At 37.4% G+C, this 6,092-nt stretch overlaps 1 pseudogene; it reads right to left on the bottom strand.

Annotated features, from left to right (window-relative positions):
• Positions 1-956: 956 nt before the first annotated feature.
• On the bottom strand, positions 957-5,811 carry LOC142616869 (putative disease resistance RPP13-like protein 1; annotated as a pseudogene).
• Positions 5,812-6,092: the final 281 nt, after the last annotated feature.

Here is a 6,092-nt window from a genome sequence, read left to right as displayed (position 1 = left end):
AGTAGTTAGTAGAAGTGAAGAAGATATTTTTTAGTAACAAAGGATGTGTTCAAGAATGCCTCTGTAATCTGAAAATAATGACAAATCGGTCGTAATGAGATGAGCTTACCTCCTTTAATAGCATGACCCATCCAGTATGGATTTGTTGGGCTCCAAGACTTGCAAGCCCACGTAGTTTCCATTAGAGAACGAACGAGATAAGAATTCCAAGCACGGACCGCCAGCAGAAAAGACTCCATTAGTTGATTTCTTCATGATTACATATACCAACAGGGGATGTCTTCCACCATCATGTAATGTGTCTGTTACGTCTGGAATGTGCCATTTAGATAATTAAACAGAGAAAGGCTTGGTTTAAATGAACGAACATTCAACACCGATTACTTCTAATGATTTCAATACCATTTTTACTGTCCATGAGAACATTTTACTATTTTTATTCCATTTACAATTTGTAGAATAAGTAATGTCTGGTTTCCTCTTTTCAGAAAAGCAAAGGTAAAAGATAAGAATAGAAGCAGTGTAAAGCTTACCTGCATTGTACAATCAAAAGAACATCTCTCACTAAGACTGAGAAGTGATTTTCAATCTCAAAAATGTGATAATGGTAGTTACAAGTCTGCACTAGGTTCCATCTGCCACTTGTTAAGTACGGATTAAACGGGCAGCCATATTTCTCAATTGCACTTTATAGTCTAGATTGTTAAAAGAATCAATCTGTTAGAAATAAATACTTAAGCTTAAGAGGGAAAAAATGAAACTACCTGAGACTTGCCATTTCCTCAATCTTCCTTTGTCTTGTTGTACCACCGGGAGTTTGGACTCGAAATGAAGGTGCTGAATAATGCTGCAGGTCCCTCCAGTTGGAATGTGGGCAGAGGATTCAAATAACCAAAAAATCCTCAAGAAGTTTTTTTTAGTGACCTGGAAATGTATCAGAAATTTAGGAGTGTGACTGATGCAAGAGGAACAATAAGCACTGATATTGCACCAAATAAATGCCAGGTTTGTGTTTTAAACTGCTGACAAATTAAAGTGAATCCTAATCTGTATTCAGGTTCCTCTCTTGTAAATCATTTTACTTTCCTCTCCAAAAATTTAAATAAATAACATGGGGCACTATGGAATACTGACCAGCATCATTCATCCCAAAGATTCCCTTCCATAAAAGAATTAGCTGCTATTTGAAGATATTGAAGCAGAAATAGCTTCAAATTGCCCCAGTGTATACCGTAGATTAAATAGCCTGTCATATTGTGCTCACGTCAATTGCCAATATCACATAAAGCTACTCTAGACTTTGTTAGTCATCAAAAGAAGAATGCTGGAAAAACTTACCACTGAGATTAGTAATTTACTCAAAAGTCTTTGTCTATGCACTTCAAAAGTCCAAACTTGAAATTGGTGTATGGATCTTGGATAATGAAGAAAGAGCACTCCAGCAAAAGTGAGAGCAAGTAACTCTTCGATAAAGAAAGAAGAAGATATTTTACAGGTGCTTGAAACATAAATAGAAATTTCATAGTTTATACAATGCAAGAGGATCAGCGGCACTTGGTAGCACAAAATCGATGCTGGGTGCATGTGCGAGGCACTTGTCTGAAAGTGACACTGCAAAAGAATAGGAAAGGAAATGATTATATACATTGAAATCCCTCATAGAAAATAAACTAGTTTATAAAAGTTTATGTTACCACACCATCATTTGAAGCTTCTCTTTTTTTTTTTTCTTTTTTTTTTTTTGCAATAAGAAAAAGTATAGTTAGTACTAGAAAGTGAATTTCTTTACCAAGAGTAAATTTTGTAGTGGATGTTCAGGAGATATTTTTTGAGAAAGTGAATTTTGCCCAGATGCAGTCCAAACACTTTTTTTATTTATATTTTTATTGGTTTTATAATCAAATTTTCAAGCTTCTTGCAAACAATACAAGTTAATTTAGGAAATTTGGCACATTCGTTTATATTCACGCTATCCAAATCAAACGTGCCATGAAAACCAATTTCTTTGAAAAGTAGTTTTTGATGATTTCAGGCAATGATTTTAACTCAAAATTGAGCAATAAGCAGATGGTATTAGTGCAAAACAAGTACTCACCTTTGCACGGAAGTGCTTGTCAACTCATAGCTCGTAGCTCATGTTATAACTTCATCTTCAATCTGTATGAAAGGGATGTGTGAAATTTTAGGCCAATCTTTCCCTTTATCTCTTTGACACCGTTGTTTTAGAAGAGGGCATTGTCCGAGAATTAGAGAAGAAAGAGAAGCAGGCAAGCGCTCTTCTGTTAAGTACCGGAGGTCATGGCAAAAACAAATCTCCAAGCGTTGAAGAGAGGTGAGGTGTTGAAATCCCTTAGAGTTGAGTGACTTCAGATTTGAAAACCAATGAATGGTAAATTCAGTAAGGGTGGGAGGCAGCAATGCCTCGTCCGGAAAGGACTCCACTTTTTCGTTTCCAATCCAAATTTTGAATTGTTTGAGGGAGTGAAGACCTTGCAAACCCCACTCCATGCGACGGGAAAAGAGTTTGTCACATAAGGTAATGTTAAGGGTAACTAAATTCGAGGGCAAACCGCCCTTAGGAAATGATTCTAGTTCTGGACATTTAAACAATTTCAAAGACTCAAGAGATGGGAGAAGGGTGCAGATCCCTTCAGGTAGTGACTTCAACTTTTCACATTCGAAGATATTAATCTGTGTCAAATTTGGGGCGCACAATCCTCCATTAGGAAAGGACACAAAATTTGGACATTCAAAGATACTCAAAGAAGTGAGAGAGATAAGATCCCGGTGAGATCCCTCTGATACCGAAAAAGATTCAAGACTTTCACTTCCAAACACAGAAAGATATTTGAGCTTTGGGTAGAACTCCAATGGAAAACACCAGAGTGAATCAAAACCACCTTTGATTACCAATTCTTCAAGTGATGGATAGTAATGCCTCCTTGGCAACAGAAACTTTCCTTGAATTGAAAGTGTTTTTAATGTAGTGGGTAGACCACCTCCTGGGATAGACATCATAAGCTCTACAAAGGATTGCAGGATACAACCTTCTCCAACTTCAAGCTGACATAGCCTAGGTGGTAATTCCTTCAAAAGTAACTCATCACAATTACTTAACTGCAATTTACTAAGATTCGGAGATCTAGGAACCGAAGCAACAAGCTGCGGACAATCTTCAATTTGAAGTGCCATTAAAGCAGGAAGGTGGTTGGGCAGACCTTTGCTTAGTTTAGGACATTTAATTATGTAAAGCTCTTGGAGATTATAGAAAACACCACCTTCATCTTCATCTTTGCCTTCAAATAAAAACCATTCCTGCCACTCTGGCATGTCCTTGAAACTTAATATTTCAAGGGATCTTAAATGGCTTAACTGCAGAAGAACCACCCCCGTAGAACTCACGATCCACATGTGATACCACATGAAAACCTTCAACAAAGAGTTTCTTGAGGTTAGGCAGATCCCCAAGTGGAGGCCAGGAGTAGCAATACTTACAATTGGCAAGCCGTATGTACACCATGTTAGAGAATGAACAATCTTGTAACCATTTTGGAAATCTTGTACCCCCATAATTTTCAATGGTGAGAGATTCGAGTTTTGAATGAGGACACAAATGTTCAAGCACATTTATTTCATTTTCTGAACTGTCCTTGTCATGACCCCATTCAAGCACCAACTCATATAGGTGTTGCTTATCCTTCAAATTAACCTCCATTGCATCTCTAGCATGTTGAACATTTTGTAAATTTAATATAGACAATGCTCCAGAAAGATGTAGAAGCTCCCCCAACTCTTTAATATTAGACCTATTATGTTTGCTCACAACAAAAGAAGTTAAAACTCCAGAGATTTCTTAATTTACCCATATGCAGTGGCATCTCTTCTAATTTTATTTTAACTATATCTAGGTGCCGCAAGTTGACTAATCTCCACATCTTGGTAGGCAGCTTGGTAAGGGACACATTCCGACAATAACAAGGTTTGTAAATTATACAAAGTACATAGAGAATTTGGTAACCCTTCAATTGAAGTGTAACTAAGATTTAAATAACGTAGATGTTTCAAATTACCAACTGATTTAGGTAATGCCTTCATGTTTCTATTGGTAGAAAATGATAGCACTCTTAAGCACTTAAATGTCAACAACAAATCATCTATCATCATTGCTGATATGTTATTCCACATCCACTCAGGCGGTGACAAATCAAATCCAAGGAAGGTTCGCAAACCCTTGGCTTTGTAGGACACGTTAAATTTCTTAAAGGCATCAAATTCAGTTCTAACATATGAAAAATGACAAGTCTTTCTTGTGATTACACGAGACTTATCAATCTCCAGCTTGAAACAAAATTCTCCAGATATAAATTTTGCCAAGTCATTGACCGAGTCATGCATTGTGAAACATGATTCATTGTTACTTGATTGTTGAAAAAGTAATCTAGATACCAAATCATCAAAGTATTCTTCACCTATTTCTTCTATACTTCTATTTCCTTTTGATTGCTGCAATAAATCTTCTGCCATCCACAATTTGATCAATTCCTCCTTTTTAAATTCATAATCCTTTGGAAGGATTGAACAATAAGAAAAGCAACACTTCAAATGTGGTGGGAGATAGTGGTAGCTCAATCTGAGAGCTGGAATGATACTAATATTTCCTTTTGGTAAATCCCATATATCACTCTTCAAAATCTTTGTCCACTCTCTTCGATCTTCTTCAAAATGCAGCAATCCCCCAAGTGTTTTTGCAGCTAAAGGCAAGCCTCCACACTTTTGGACAATTTGCTTACCGATTTCCCTTAGTAATGGAAATTCACCAGAGCTTCCGTTTCTAAATGCATGCTTTTCAAATAACAACCAGCATTCTTCATTTGACAATTGATTTTGAAGATAAGCTGGAACTGTGCATACATTTGATGCAACTTTTTCACTTCGTGTCGTAACAATGATCTTAATTTCTTGTGTCCCACATTTAAAAACTTTAAGTAACTCAATCCAATCATCATAATTTTCATTCCAAACATCATCTAAAACCAGGAAAACTTTCTTGTCTTTGAATGTCTCTCTAATTTTAATTTGCAGCAAATTCATGTTTTGAAGATCGCACATAGACAAAGTGGCATCCTCCAAAATAGTTTTTAATATCCTAAAACAATCAAAGTTTTCTGAAATGCAAACCCAAGCTTTGTGATCGAAGCTATCCGTTACTCTTTTGTCATTGTATATAAGTCGAGCAAGAGTTGTTTTACCAACTCCACCCAGACCTACTATGGGAACAACACATATACCATTATCACTTGCATCACTTGATTGAAACTTAAGAAATATAGCCTCCTTATCTTTGTCTCTGCCAAAGACACCATATTCTTCAGGACAAGAAGTTGTCAATGGTCGTGAAGGTATTCCAACCGCAGCAACTTTTTCTAAACGAAGGACATCCTTTTGTTTTGAAATAGATTCTAATCTGTCTATAATATTTTTCAGCTCTGATTGTATGCTTTTGTCAAATGAACTACCAAAAGTTGAGATCAAGCCCCTTACCTTACTAGTGGATTCAGCTTCTAACTTGCATCTCAAAGCTTCATAGGCAATCTCATCCAAGAGGTCATCCGCAACATAAACAGCATCTTTAAGCTCGTCAAGCCACTCTTTCACAGCAGGGTTTGTAATTTGCTTCTCCTCTGCGTCAATGAGCACTGCATCAGCAGACATAAGCTCTATCTTCAGCTTTTGCACCATTCTATCAATGTGTTTCCTTCCCTTGAGAAAGTCTAGGATCTCCGGTTCCGATGATACTGGCCTTTTTCTCATCGGAAAATCCCTAAAATTCCCACTGGTACAGTCACCAAATTTCAAAATTTTTCTCTCTTCCACCAAACCTTGCTGTACGTGGGACACCAGCGTCGATTCTCGATGACCATGGCTACAACTGGAGCCTCCAAGGCTCACACGACCACCACCGGCGGTGCTTGCTGGCCTGACCTTCTCCTCTCTTTAGGTCTCTGTTTTTTCGCTCTCTCAAGTCCAGCCGTGGCCAAGCTTCTGCTTGCACTGCGACACCACCATTTCTGGTGATGCTTCTCACCATATAT

The sequence above is a fragment of the Castanea sativa genome, chromosome 11 (assembly GCF_040712315.1).
Source record: "Castanea sativa cultivar Marrone di Chiusa Pesio chromosome 11, ASM4071231v1".
NCBI lineage: Eukaryota > Viridiplantae > Streptophyta > Magnoliopsida > Fagales > Fagaceae > Castanea > Castanea sativa.
This window is presented reverse-complemented; position numbering and strand designations above follow the sequence as displayed.